This window comes from Tachypleus tridentatus, chromosome 4 (genome assembly GCF_004210375.1).
Source record: "Tachypleus tridentatus isolate NWPU-2018 chromosome 4, ASM421037v1, whole genome shotgun sequence".
In the NCBI taxonomy this organism is placed as follows: domain Eukaryota; kingdom Metazoa; phylum Arthropoda; class Merostomata; order Xiphosura; family Limulidae; genus Tachypleus; species Tachypleus tridentatus.
The window spans coordinates 82,545,772-82,561,884 of record NC_134828.1 but is presented as its reverse complement, the minus strand read 5'-3'; the positions used below and the strand labels follow the sequence as shown (position 1 = coordinate 82,561,884).

The window sequence follows — 16,113 nt, the reverse complement described above, 5'->3', positions numbered from 1 at the left end:
TACAAACAGAAATCATTATTTCCATTGATATTTAAAACACTCCAAACTGTGACAAATCACCCATATGTGTATGTAATGTTTTTAAATATATTTGTAGAACACAAACACATCAGATTTCCTATATTTTTCCTCAAATGTGACTACTTCTGATGTTCTTTGATGTGCATGTACTATCTAAACACTAGTCAGGATATTTAATCGCCAATAGATGTCACCCATAAAGTAAAAATAAAAACATTATAAATAGCACTAAAATTGACTATAAATATTTAATACTAACTTGTATTGCCAACAGCTTTTCATGATTTTGTAAATATTTGGAGGACACTTTTCGGGCTGAGGTAGCCTTTCGTTTCTCTCAAACATTTGAAGAATCTCTCGACCTACCATCCCCTAGTTAAACATATACATTAAAAAACAACTTACAGTATTGATAATTAATACTTGCTTGTAACTGAAACAATGAGGATTATGAAATTAGAAGAATATATAATTTTATATGAATTCAAAGTTTCAGATTTTCTTTTTTGGACTGCAAAAACTTTGTATCATTTTCCTTTGACATTTTTATATAAAATACAGGTAACAGTCAATCTACTGCAAAAGACTGTAATACAAAAACACAGAAGTACCATAATCAGAAAGTCTCCTTACTACACTAGTGCTGTAGCAATGAGATAAGAAGCAGTGTTCAGTGATTAGAGATATTTGAACCAAGGATTTTATAAAATCCTGGTAAATCTATGTTAATAAATACAAAACGATCCATCAAATAGAAAATAACAAACTTTTTTTTTTTTTTTTACAATAGTATACTCCAACAAAAACCAGAAGTTGTGGAGTAAAGAAGTTATATTAATATTAATAAATAGTGACAAGGGAAGTATAATTTAATATTTATTTTCAAGTTACTGTATGAATCAATACAGTAAACACCTTATTAAATTTCTTTTTGATCTTGATTAAAACAAAACAAGAGATACAAGGAGTTAGTAAATGCAGAGGACAAACAAAGTAACACATTTCCTGATATCAGGAGTTCTTTACTTTATAAATTCACTGACTACTTCCTATTCACCCATTTTTCTTCATGAGCATCAGAGACAGACTTGAGTTATGGAAGATGAAATGTATGTTGCAGGTGCACAGGGAAATTAGCGGGCCTTTTCCCACAACTTTATTTATTTTTTATCAGGCTTATACATGTATAATTGCCTTTTTAAATATTCTAAAATTTTCTTATATTTTTTTTAAATCTTAATCAACAGAATTTATAGTGAAGTGTAATATAATGATATATTCAAGTAGTGTTTTCTCTAAATCACTTTAGAATTATGTATAACTTTAGCAGGAATGATAAATTCTACCTTGGAATTATCAAACAGAGTTAGAAACTTAAAAACTAGCTGTAATTACTAAAGAAACTTTTTTGTGTGTTATTAGCTATAACAAAGACCTTGGCAAGTATTAAGAGACCCAGTGCTTCACTATGCTTTGTGTAACAATGTTACAGCAGACCAAACCATGTGGTTCAGGATTAAATCTGGCCCATAGACCACAGTTTGAATATCCCTGCTTTAGACAAATCATACCTTTTTATGTGTTAGATCTGCTTCTTCTAACGAATTATGATTTTTAGCGATGTCACAAACGAAAAAGTTTCTTTACCATCACTTATGTTTTCTAACAAAACATTTCACAGAATTTGCTTCATGTACATATTTTAGTCAATGAAAACAGACTGCATATATTTTCAACAGTTACACTTAACACATTGATATATTGGCAAAAACTTGTTAAATGTGTGGACCTTCCTCAACAATAAACAAATTTGTTAATCCATGAATATTGCACTGTCTCTTAAAAAAAGCCTGGTTGATAAAAATATTTTTAAATTATTAAAGGAATAAAACATTTAGTGTTATTTTTAAGAATTTGGTTAGTAATATAAAACTTTTCAAATCTGGAGTATTTAAACCAATATTTGGATCTAATTATCAATTCTCCATGTTTCTAAGATGCAATGTTGTCTAATTTATTGTTTGACCATATTAATATGAACAGATCATAAATGAAAGTATATTTCAAAATCATCTATTTCGTTGTGTGTGTTGAAATTAAGTACTTAGCATAAACAATATCTCACTGGCATTACAATGTTTTTTTGTGAATTTATAAGAAAGACTGTGCATATCACCACTAAAATTGTAAGGAAGACAGGTTATATTTTTACTACTGCATTCTGCTAACAGCAAAGCAAAAGATGTAAAGAAACTATATTATTATTATATGTGATTTAATGTACGTAACTTTCAGTAACATTGCTTTGAGAATTTTATTCTAAAACCTTTTACACATTACAACAATTTTTTCATAATACATTACTTTCCTCAAACTCTGTCGGTATTTATTCTTAATACTAACTTAAATCTAGCAAAGGGTGTAACAGTTATTTCTACTAAAAGTAACACAACACAAAAATTAAATACGACTTCATTCAACTAGTAACTATGGAATTAAAAGCTAATAAAAGAAGAATGAGAAGAAATTCTAATTTTCAATAAAGTCATTCTTTATCATGTGCTAGAAATAAATTAAATTTTAGCAGGTGCAATACTTTTTATAAACTTTTCAAGCAACTACTAAACTCTAGTAGACTTTCAGTAAATGTAAAGGAAACCAATCAAACTTGCTAACTAACAAATCTACTAGCAACAGTACCTTGTAAGGTTTATCACCATAGGACAAAGATTCCCACAGAGTTATACCGAAACTCCATACATCAGACTTAGTGCTAAACTTGAAGTAATAGATGCACTCTGGAGCATACCACTTCAATGGCCACTTTCCTGCTACTTCAGCCTTTAAGAAACAAATGAAGGTGCTAATGTGAGTTGAATTTAAAAAAAACCTTTTGAAATAGCATTGTAAGATAAACTTATTTTTTAAAATGTCTTAAAACATCAAATATAAATTTGAAAGTCCTCAAGTATGCTTTTCTAATCTAAACCTTTTTTAAGTTGTTTGTTTCAAGAAATAGGGAAATAACAGTTTTGGTAAGGTCTCTAGTATAATGAATTAGTACATTACAAATAACAAACTACTTGCAAAAATGAGTGAAGAAAAGTAAGCAAACAATAATTTTAGTCCTTGCATTGTAATTTTATTACAAAATTAATATTTTTTTAATCAGTAAGAAAAATACAAAGAAAATGAAATTTGATATAATTTATAATGTTTTTATATATTTCAAGTTCTTACTGTGATATTTTGTTTCAGTTCAACATTAAATTTTCTAATGCAGTATAAATTCAACTATCTTGTGGCATTTTGAGATATAATTATTTCAAAATTAAAATAAACCATAGATTCATTGAAATTTTAAAGGTTAATATTACTGTCTCTTTCTTAAATCAGATACTCAGCTTAATAGTTCCTACATTAATGATTCTGAAATAAGAAATCACACGGGTCATGATAAAATAATTTTGAAACATTTTACAGTGTCTTTCTCATAAATATAAAGCAACTGTAGTTCTTACATTCCCAACAGAAGTTAATATTTTCCTGCAATAAAAATGTATTTCTGATAAATAACTCTGTTACAGTTATAGCTAATCTTAACTTGACTGCCCTCTGGTAAGCAAATTTATGTTTGTCACTTGTCTTGAGACTCCCACCTAATTCCACATGTATAACCTGTGGTTCAGCTGCACTTAAGCATGAAAATCACCATGCAGAAGTCCTTCACCAACCAGAGTGTGACACACCTTCTTATTACAATTGACTCCCTCAATGCAGCTGAACCCAATCTTCACTTCAAGATTAGATACAAAAAACACCAGAAGTGGGGAGAATAGGTGGGAAGCATGAGGGGGGTAAGTATCTATTAGAAATATATTTTCAGTGTAGAAAACTTTTAACATCCAATACAATTACTTATCCATGTTCACAATCACAGCTCGAATCCAACATTGAGCAGGTGGAAAAATTGGTGTAAAATTATGAGTATTCTTAAAAAGTATAGAGGAGAAATAGGCTTGTGGGAGACAGCACCATATCTAAGCCAGATATTCTCTTTATCCGTGTGGAGCCAACAAGTGTGATGTTGCAATCAAGCATGGGCCAAGATAACAATTCCAAATTCCTAAGGAAATATAATGTGTACAGAGTGGTTGGGTGCATTGGACTATAAGTGGAAGGTCAACTCCAGTCCAGACCAGTGGAATTCAACTAGTCCATGGCATGAAGAGGGTCCTCAACCATTCACCTCAGGTGTAGGAACCAGAAGGGAATAAGCCTCAATTCTAAGAGCCTAAACATTCATGTGCACAAATCCAGCACAATCTGCAGTAAGGAACCCTGAGAATGTATATCAAGATGATGTTAGGAAGTTGGAAACATAAAGTCGATGGTTAATTCCAGTCAAAAATCACTTGGTATTGAGGATATAACATTCAGTCCACAGTAGGAGAAAGTTACTAGACCACTCATATTTGACAACTTATACTGTCTGGCCTAGATTAATGGCCATTAAAAAATTAAAAACTTTATCAAGGTGGACAGAGTCACTATCACCAATAACACTGTCCAATGTTACAGATAAACCCTGGGAAAAAACATGTTTAAAATAGTTCTGTCGTTGAGAGTCATAACGATGGCAAGAAAGTAAAATGTGGCTTACAGTGACTTGAGTGTTACACAAATGCATCAATTCCAAATAAAAGAAAACGATGAGTTAAAAAACTGTGACCAATGCGTGGTCTAGTTAGAACAACTTCCTCCTTCTGAACCCAATATAGGGTTTTATTTGGAAAAGCTTGTTGTCGCATTGCTCACTCCATGTGGACTGCCAGCTGGCACAGAGCCGAGCCTTGAATACAAGACCATACTCCATGTATGGAATAGGCACAGTGGTGATAGTGCCGGAGCAGATACTTTTAGCTGCCGTGTCTGCAAGCTCATTCCCTCAAATACCAACATGGCCTGGTATCCAGAAAAACTAGATAGAAGTAGCTGTTAATGAGAAATGGGCCAGTCGGATTTGAATATCAGCAAGAACAGGGTGTGAGCCAACGTGTAGCAATTCCAGGACCAGTATAGAACTAAGCGAGTCAGTATAAATAGTGCAGTTGGAGTACTGCTCAGCTTCAATATGATCCACGGCAAGAGATATGGCATACAGTTCAGCAGTGAACACAGAAGCTGTAGAGGGGATACTGCGCGCAACCACCGAACCGCAGCAAACCATAGCAGAGCCCACTAAATTACCTGATTTGGAACCATCTGCATATATGGGAACAGAATGATTGTTTAAAAGATGTTCATTAAATAAAAGACGGTACTTCCAATCTGGAGTATCTGCCTTTTTCAGATGACTGAAAGAAAGGTCACATTTGGGGGCTGTAATAAGCCATGGTGGGATGGGCTGACCTGTGGAATCTGCAATGTTATCCAAGGACAGACCCAAGTCATCTAATTGCGCCTGGATGCGAAGGCCAAAAGGAGCAATGGCAGATCGTCTGTTCTGAAAAAGTACAGCCCACTGAGGAAGGAAAACACATCCCCTTTGGTATACTTTTATCATAGAACATCGATCTGCTCCCCAACTGGTAGTAGAGAGGAGATGGAGGATGTTCAGTGTTCTTGTGCATTTGACCCGTAGCTGCTTTAAGTGTGGTATAAAGGTCAGCTTACAGTCAAAGATAAGCCCCAAGAACTTGGTCTCGGGGACCACTGGCAGCGAAACTTCACCGATATGAAGTTCAAGATCAGGGTGAATACCCCGTTGGCAGCAAAAGTGCATGCAAACGGTTTTAGAGAGAGAAATTAAAGCCGTTCACCACAGTCCACTTCAGTACACGATTGAGGGCAGTTTGTAGTTGCCGCTCAATATATCTCATGTTCGACGACTGACATGAGATGTGAAAGTCATGAGATGTGATGATGGCATTTATCTTTATACTGAAAAGTGTGACACTCAAAACACAGCCCTGAGGGACTCCAAGTTCCTGTACAAAAGAACGGGAAAGTGTCAAACCCACACGAACTTAGAATCTCCTGTCCATTAAAAAATGTTTATTAAACATGGGTAAATGACCACGTAACCCATATGTATGGAGGTCTCGCAAAACGCTATACCTCCATGTTGTGTCATAAGCCTTCTCAATGCTAAAGAATATTGACACAAGATGTTGGCGTTTGAAAAAGGCTTCTCTGACTGATGTTTCAAGACGAATTAGGTGGCCTGTAGTGGAGTGCTGTCGTCGGAACCAACACTGGGTGGGCGAGAGGAGGTTGTGTGATTCGAGGAACCAAACAAGACGAGCATTAACCATCCTTTCTAAGGTCTTACAGAGACAGCTCGTCAAAGCAATTGGACGGTAGTTTAAAGGAATCTTGGGATCTTTCCCTGGCTTAGAGAAAGGTAAAATAATAGCCTGGCACCAAGCATCAGGGAAAACATTCTCCTGCCAGATCCAGTTAAAGACAAGTAGAAGGACATCAAGAGAAGCAAGAGATAGATGGTGCAGCATGTCAGTGTACATCATCAGGTCCAACAGATGCACTGCCAGACCGATGAAGGGCCATTTTCAGTACCACCAGTGTAAAGGGACAATTATAGTCAAAAAGACAGTCAGTTCGAAATGAAAGAGGCGAACACTCTGTCTGAATCTTGATGGCCAAGAAGGTGGAGGAACAAGCAGAACTTCTAGATACCCGGCAAAAGCTTTCACCTAGAGTATCAGCAATGCTCCGGACATCATTCACCTCCTGACCATCAGAAAGTAAGATCAAGAGGGAGACAGAATTGTATTGCCCACTGACCTTTCGAATGCTGTCCCATATGACCTTGGAACTGGTGGTAGAAGATATGCTAGTTGTGAACTTAATCCAAGATTCCTTCTGGCTTTGACGTCTTACCCACCTAGCATGTGCACGGACCCGTTGGAAAGCGACGCGGTTCGAAAGTGTGAGAGATCTACGAAAAGTATCCCAGGCCCGTTTTTGAGCCTTCCATGCTAAGTGGCAAGCAGGATTCCACCACGGAGGAGGATATCGTGGAAAACGTGTTGAGGTTTTAGGAATACACTGAGCAGCTGCTTGTATAATACAGCCAGTTACTGCTGCCACACAGTCGTCTATTGATGGCTGATTCACAATGGCAGGATCAAGTTTGGCGAGAGCAGTGAAAGTGGACCAGTCTGCCTGATCCAGCTTCCATGGGGGCATGCGGGTAGGGTGGCATCGACCACGGCCAGTCTCTCTCAAAAGTATAGGAAAATGATCACTGCCTAGTGGATAATTGTCAACCCTCCATGAAAAATGGGAAAATAATGAAGGGGAGCAAACTGAGAGATCAATAGCTGTAAAGGACTGACTAGGTGGATGAAAATAAGTGGAAGAACCAGTATTGACAAAAGAAAGATTGTGGTCAGAGAGCATACACTCTACAGAACGACCCCTCCCATCAATAACAGCACTTCCCCAGAGGGGATGATGTCCATTAAAGTCCCCTAGGAGTAGAAAGGGAGATGGCAACTGTTCAACGAGAGCATCAAGGTCTGATTGATCATATGCCTCTCCAGGGGACAGGTAGAGAAAACAAACAGTGATGGTACGACCCAAGGAAACACGGATGGCTATGGCCTCCAAGGGTGCATTAAGTGACAAAGACAGGGTGGGCACATGCTGATCAACCAATAGTGCCACCCCTCCATGTACTCGTCTGTCACACAGCCTGTCATTTCTGTACAGAGAAAACTGCCGAATGGTGACTGTATCAGCAGGTTTTAGAAATGTTTCTTGTAAGGAAAAACATACAAGATGACAGGAAGCAATCAGTGTTTTGATATCATCCAGATTAGAACTTAAACTTCGACAGTTCCATTGTATCAAGGTAGCCATTTTTAATGATGGGTAGGCGAAGTGGCTGGAGAACCCTTCTGTTTACGACCACGTCTTTTTTCCTTACTGTCCTCAGTCGGAGGAGGTCTATCAACCTCCATGGATCCTGCCCTGGGTCGATTGGGCAGGTCTTTGTTATTGGAAGGGGATTCCAGTGACTGAGGATGTGAACGAATGATAGTTTTGCCTCCTGGGGTGGGAGAAAAAGATGTATCAGAAGAAATGCCTGTATTTGAAACTGAAGGATGTGGATCTTGAGGTTTGTTGGAATGTATGGGAGGAACAGAGATGGGTGTGGAAGTCGATTCATCAACCTTTTTAACCATGGAGGTCAAAAGGCTTTTCAATTTTTTTGAAAACGATTCTCTTGGAGGCACAGAGAGATCTGTCTGCACTCCCACTGTAGTTGTGGAATGAAGTGCAGCAGCATATGTCCGAGATGGAGTGGCGGGCAGCAATTTCCGAGCCTCAGGATAACTGATGTTATGAGTCGTTTTCAAACACTGCACCTCTTTTTCCTCCAACCATTTTGGGCAAGAATGAAAGTAGGAAGGGTGAGAACCATTGCAGTTGACGCAATGTGGGTCCATGCCACGTTCATAGGCATCACGATCCTTGCCACCGTAACGAGCACATGTCAGGGAACCACGACATGATGTCTTTGAGTGGCCGAATCTCTGACATTGGAAACATCGCAGAGGGTTTGAAATGTATGGCCATACCCTGCAAATTAGATAACCTGCCTTGATGGTGGCAGGTGCACGTGATGATGTAAATGTCAAAACGAGGGTATTTGCTGGCAGTGTAACTCCATCTTTGTGAGTGGAAATGCGCCTCACTGCAGAAACTCCTTGAGTGGAGAGACCAGCGAGAATCTCTAACTCGGGGACATTCTTCAAATCCCTCTCAACAATAACTCCTCGTGATGAATTCAAGGTAGCATGAGGGGTAACCTCAATAGGTATATCTCCAATTGCCGTTGAATTCAAGAGGAGTTCACTGTGGTGGGTTGTGGATGTTTCAACTAATATGTCCCCAGATCAAAGCTTCTTTACTGACTTTGGAGAGCCAGCAAGACCCTCTAGTCCCTTCTGAATAAAAAAGGGGGACAATTGCCCTAAAAGTTTTTCTGAAAGAGAATGTAATATAAGAAAATGAGGTACGTGTGTTACAGATGTTGAAGATTGTGCCCAGAGTCTTCAAGAAGAGGTCGCTTACCTATTGACTGATTTTTCACTATTTTATTTAAAATTTTTGAAGGAGGATCCATAGGAAAAAAGAAAAATTTCGGTACCCAGTTACCCCACCCACCATGGAGCCCTACGAGGGGTCGCACTACAATGTCATGCAAGGACAATGCAGCAATGCCAGGGTTTCATGAGCACTATACCCAAACACCAGCATCAGGCACAATGTCCGCAACACCCGTTGAGAACTTCCAACATTGGTACTTGGTTGACTCTAGCTCAAGTGGACCAGCTGATTGACCCAAGGGGGGCCACCCAAAGGCCGCCTGTCTACAGGAATTCAAGGCCAAAGTGGTGTGTTAGGGTTGGACCCCTCAACCACCAGGATCCTCTCCTCCCCTTCACGGGTCACCACGCACGGCAAACACGTGGGTGGATGTTTAGATCCCAGAGAAGGTAACCAGACAGAACAGAACCTTCCCTGGGAGGTCCCCTCACCACGTACAGGAATCCACACCGAGGGGCTTTGGAAAGGAAGGAACAGTCAGGATATAAAAGGGCATAGGCTTTGTGGTACAAAATGTAATGAATAATAAAAGTGAACAAGTCCAATTCTCACCCTCACAAGATAAAAGGAGAAGGAGATACATTTTCAAGGAAAGATGATATAAGGAACATGAGGATAGTAGTTCAAAAGAGACAAAAAATATGAGAAATGGCATTTAGATTCCATTCCTATTATTGATTGAGTGGAATAAGGAGGAGGATGAAAACACATAGACCAAAATAAAACAGAAATAACTAGAGAGGAAAATGCACACCAAAAACAGAAAATTAAAAAATAGACGACAGGACTGCCTTAAACCCCAAAGGGTGGAAGTGGACAGACCTATGTCAAATAACCATCTGAAAAAGAGAAGGTAAAGATCCATGATGGATTGATCAATGAAGGAACACTCACCACTTATGTTGATACACAGACATGTGTGGATAATTCTTGACCCCCTTGCAATGGACCAGACAAAAGCCATGTATGAAGTCAGAGTGTGGAAAGGAAGGAATGAAACATGCTTGAGTGAGATTGCTGGAAGATAGACTGGAAGAAAGGGAGAGGTAAAGGAGGTGGTTTCTGATGAAGGTATAGGGAGGAGACAGAAATCACTGTTGAGCCAACAAGAAAAAAGACACAAGACCAGCTCAACATGGAATAAAATGGATGAGAGAAATTGTTCAGGTAGTAAATGGATGGAAGGGTAGGTATGTATAAAGGAAGAGGTCCTTCCAGTCCTGGCTAAAAGCATCCATGGCTAAGGCCAAAGGATGTAGAAGAGGAAGTTTGGCATTCAGCTGAGTGAAAAATGCATACAGCTGGAAAGTACTGAACTGACAATATGTGTAGAATCTTGTTGAGACAGAGCATGTGAACTATGACAAGATTGAGGGCAACCAGTATCTGACAAACCAGCAAACGTGTTCGAAAGCTGTGAGCCTTGAAGAGGAGTTCTAGAGAGTGGAAGCATAATGATTATGATTATGTGCTTCCTTTTTAGGTGATGTAAGAAACAACCACCAAGTTGTCAGGGTAACAACTGTAATGCTCTAGAGAGATGACAAAAATTGAACCACTGCCAGACGAACAGCAAAAAGTTCCAAGAGATCTAGCTTCTCCCAAGACTAACAGTCCAAAACTTCCTGTGTATTGCAGCATGCACCTCATCTTGACAATAAGACATATACGTATATATATATTTTTAATGAAAATAAATAAATTTTAATAGAGTTAAATAGTAAAATAAGTAAAATCACAAGAAAGGACTGCATTAAAAGCAGCAAATCCAAACCTCTGACTAATCACATTAGTTTGTTATAACTCAAAAAACAAGCTAAAACAAAAACAAATTAAACAAAAAATGCTGTATCAACTGAAAAGATCCCAAGGTACAAGCTACAATGTGGGATTATAAAATGTACCCTAGGTTTCAGAAGTGACTGTGGCAATAGGGCCCACATTGTGGTGGGAATAAACCGTCTATCAGTCTTAACCTCCATTTGCCAGTCTCACATAAGAAATAAAGAGTAGCAATGGATACAGAATTAGAAATAGAAAACTAGGAGAGCGAGATGTAGATGCTCAAGCCCATAATGTCCCACATCTGTATCACCCTTCACTGCCTGTAGACGGTTGAGGGAAGGTGACTGTTCTCCCAAGTAAAAGATTAATTGAAATAAAAAATATTAATAAAAAAGTTCTCTATATTCTCACAATCCAAATTCCTATTTTAAATGTTACTGGTGAGTCATGTAGTACCTTGAGAATTTATACTCCTTTATTTTTTTGCAGAAATGACTGGTAGTGATATGTGGATAAGGCAGGAGGTACAAGGAAAAGAATGGAGAGTCCCTTCTTACAAAACTCAAATGATCCAAGGGTTTGTTGAATGACAATATGCAAGTGCAAAAGCTTCTGCAGCACCTAGTTCTGAGTTTTTAATCCCCCCCCTTTGCTTCATATGAAGGAAGATTATAAGTCTCCACTTTCTTGATCTAAGTTCTCATGTCACAGGCTATTTAATGCTATATTGTTGGTGGACAGTGTAGTCATATCATTAAATTTGGGATTCATAAATATTGTAGTCATAATACTAAGTTGTAAAATCATAAATATCATAGTTGTAATATTAAATTGTGAATTCGTAAATATTAATTGACTGCTGTAAATTGAGTGGGAAATAGAATTCACAGTCAAATAAAAAAATCTAACACAATAGTGGATTATAAACAATATGAAAATCAGTAACTGAATATTATTAAAATGCACTAAGAACATAAAAAAAAAGCACTGGGTCTTAACACTGTTGTGCCAAATCGAAAAATAAAGATTGGGTTCAATTGCACAGAAGGAGTCAACTGTAAATGGAGGGTTTAACACACTGCTGTTGGTAGAGGGCTGTTGCATACTTAAACATAGCTGAACCATGTGAGATTAGGTGGAAGTTTCAAGACTAGTGGCAAACAAATATTTGCACACTAGATGGCAGTTAAACCAAAAATAGCTGTAATTATGAGTAAAGATAAGTAATAGTACTAGAAACTTATTTTTAAGTCATACTTTACTAAGTTTGATGCCTTATTAACTAACTAGAATCATGTAATTTCACTGGTATGAATATATTAAAATTTCCATTAAAACATTTTTGTAACTGACCTAAGCTTTAAGTCTTGTTATCTTAAGCCTAGTGTCCAGTAAAACTTATTCATAATATACATTATCAGTCAATGTTCTATATAATCTATTTTAAAACTTACTCTGTAGTATTCTTTTCCTAAACCTAATGCTCTAGACATTCCAAAGTCACTGATCTTGGCAAAGCTTTCATTAACCAGAAGCACATTTCTGGCAGCCAAGTCCCTGTGGACAAACTGTTTACTTTCAAGATACTCCATTGCCATGGCAACTTGAAGCATTAACACCAAAATGTCCTGAACAGACATGTCTCTGAAGGAAAAAAGTATTAATATATGCACATTTATACATTTTATTAGATTAATTTTATGTTAAAGAAAATCTTCACACAGAGTCAATGAAATTAAAATCATTTTAGAAATACTTTGTATAAACTGATGTCCACACACATTTATTAGTAGTTGTTAATTTTTTTTTGGTTATTTGCAGTCACTATAATATAATTAAACTAATTAGTAAAACTATATAATTCTCAAGAATCTTCAATGTCTGAGCTCCAAAAATAAAAATTAGTGATTTAATTTTTACTTTTTTAAATTAAAAACTGTTACCCACCTGTGTTGACGAAGATGCTTGCTGAGAGGCCCTAAAGGTGCAAGTTCCATTACCAACATGAAAGGATCTCCTTCACAAACACCTGTCATACACAAATGCATAAAACATTGGAAATACAAATAATAAAGACAAATAACATATTCACCAACCTGAAGAACAGATAAAAAAAATTCAAAATATCTGAAAATACATTAAATTCACTATTTAAGGGCAGAAATAAATCTTTTCTACTGGCAACTCATATGATACCTTGAGAATATATACTCCCTTATTTGTTTTGTAAAATTACTGGTAGTGGTGATGTAAGATGCGTATTAAAAGACAAAGTACTATAGAATCTTCTATATAACACTATACTCTCTCAGACTGTCACAGATGTATAGACCATTTTTATGGACTACCCACATAACAGATTCACCAAAGGTATTGTCTTTCATCATGTCTGCTCTTCTCTGTTTTATTCAATTAAATAAAGGTTGATTTTCACTTTGTCACACATACAGTCTCTTTCTTCACTCAGTTAAAGTCAGAATTCAGGTTCACTTTCCAACACACTTCTTGAATGAATCTCATGTTACCTGTGGGATCTACCTGAAAGATATGCTTAGGAATACCAAACTTCCAAAGAACTTGAGCATAACCAGAAGTGTATTACAAATTATCCACAGTTCCTATAAGTCCATAAATTGCATGATAAACTTTATTCAATTTCATTACACATTGATCTTTGCTGTTAATACTAAAATAACAACAAAGAAAACTACTGTCTGAAGAACCTATCCTTTCATATAATTTTCCAGAACATTCTGTAAAATTATGTGTTGTAGTTTTTGTATCTTATTTTCCAAAACCTTGATGTATCACAACTTTCACAATCTTATATGGTTAAGATCTTATACCATAAAATACACAACTTTTATATATTTTAGGAATAATATACATATATAAAACTTAAAAAACTTGAACGCTTAAATTGTCACAATTTTCTCAAAACTTTTATTAAAAGTTAAAATGCATTGCTTTTATAACATTATTTAAAAGAATATTCACAGTTGCAATTTAAAAAGACCCTCAATGTTTTCAAATGACAACTTACCTATCAATCTGACAATGTGTGGATGATCTAAAGCAGCCATAGTCTGAGCTTCTTTCAAGATTTCATTCTTAAAATAAAAATAATAAAATAAACAAGAATACATTATTAATTCATTTAAATACATGTCTCATCAATTCTCCTCTACATTGGTCAAGGTTATGGCACAAAATAAACCTAAAAGTACGAGTTCATCTCTGATTGACACAATTTTTTAAATAAAAAAACATCATGCTTTGTGAACCTATTAAAAGACAATTAAAGGATTATTTTCAAATATAACCTCCTATGTTCCATCACACAATTCTCTACTTAAACCATTTGGGGTGCTTTGTAAACCTTAAAAGTTGATCAAGTGATTATTTACAAACATGGTCTTCTATTTGCCGTCATACAGTTCATGACCTAAGCCACCTGGTACTTTGTGAATCTTTAAAAAGATAATTACCTGATTATTCTCAAACTTCTGAGACACAATTTACTTGAAAACAGCAAGTATTGTACAAAAGGGTCTCAATAGCACTGGATAATTTCTAAAGGTACAAGACTATTACCAAGTTGTCAAAGAAACAAGTTACAAGTGAAAGATGTAATGAAGTAAGAAATCACACCTTCTGATGGGGAACAGCATTACTTTTCAGCATCTTCACAGCAAATTGTACCTCCATAAGGCCAGAAGCAAATACTCCTCTCTGGACATCTCCAAAATTACCAGATCCTAACAGGAAAGTAAAGAAACAAAATACAAATAATCTAACTTTAACAATAGGTTAAAGAAAAACATAATTAAAATCATTAGTGATTTTTGCACTTTATTGAATGAAAATATGTAATATTCTTTCATAAAAGAATAATTTTGCTACTGTCACAGGAGTATTTATTTGCTATTAATAACTATTGATTGGTCTTTTAAAAATATAATAACTATTTTGTTTGATAAAACTTCTTACTAGTATTCTTTTCATTGGAATTAATTTGGCTAGGACCTATAACAAAGCAAAATAAATTAACAATGCTAAATTCATTATTAAAATCACCGTGTTTACAACATGATTTTAGTATCCTATCTACATAAGTGAAAGAGGTATGGTTCCTCTTTCCTTTTATTCGAATTAATTTGGCCAAGATATTCAACAATAATTTCTTATTTTTGAACAAAAATTACTTCTCCATTAGAATCAGTTAGAAACTTCAATATCATTTTCTTCCTAATTCATAATTTATTCATCTTCAGAACAATTAACTTTTAAGATATTCATTTCTCTTTAAGCAGTGAAACAATATGTAAATTTTAAAATTCCTAGGTTAATATTTATGATTCATCCCTACTTACCTATCTTTTCCTTTAGAATCAGAGAGTTAGGGTCTAAGCTTACTGGACCCCTTCTTATTCTTCGGAGGGTTTTGTAAGCTATTTCTGATTCTTCTTTTGATAATGTTCTGTGCAACGGTACTATAAAAAGTTTAAAATCCTTTTACTGCATTTTTCAAAGTGTTTACAATTAATGATAAACTCTGCTCACAGATGTATTTTGAGCATCAAATCACAGAAATGGTATCTATTAATAATGCATCAGCTAGGTAAATACTCACTAATTATTATGCATCTAAATCTTATTTTTAGTGCTCAAGCAACTACTTGATGTATCATATGACAAGTCGATTTAGCATTTGCAAATAAATGGCCAGCTCTGCAAGTGTGCATACATGTTAGGATCCTAATATAGTGGTCTTTCTATCAAGTTTTTGTCTGACCCTTAAGTTGAAAATATCCGAAATGCTATTTTAAGTCTGAGTTTAAGATGTGAAATAACCTATCATATAATTATAAGTCCGTATATTTCAAAACTAAATCAACAAACATATTGCATGTATTTTTCTTTACTTTTGAACTTATGTTATAAAATAAGCTAAGAGCATATTAAATGCAATCCTATAGTTCCAACCTTAAGCCATGGCAGTTAACAGCATACAACTACTTTATATCAGGTTTTAATTTGAAACTAAGTCATGACTTAAGCTACACAGATCTCATGTTACCAGTCATCAATTTCCTCACTTCCAATAAAAAAAAAAGTGAAAAAATGTTATGTCACAAACTTCATTTGTAAAATTAAAATCTTGAT

The 16,113-nt window shown here is 35.7% G+C and overlaps 1 pseudogene across 1 annotated transcript in view; it reads right to left on the bottom strand.

The window, feature by feature from the left end:
• LOC143249564 (uncharacterized) overlaps positions 1–16,113 on the bottom strand; it is a 94,881-nt pseudogene that overhangs the window by 7,385 nt on the left and 71,383 nt on the right. Inside the window, exons 9-15 of the transcript XR_013027838.1 lie at positions 15,321–15,440; positions 14,599–14,705; positions 13,991–14,057; positions 12,895–12,976; positions 12,402–12,591; positions 2,722–2,862; positions 281–393 (exon numbers count right to left, since the gene is read on the bottom strand). The product of XR_013027838.1 is annotated as an uncharacterized LOC143249564 (transcript). The remainder of the gene's footprint in view (positions 1–280; positions 394–2,721; positions 2,863–12,401; positions 12,592–12,894; positions 12,977–13,990; positions 14,058–14,598; positions 14,706–15,320; positions 15,441–16,113) is intronic.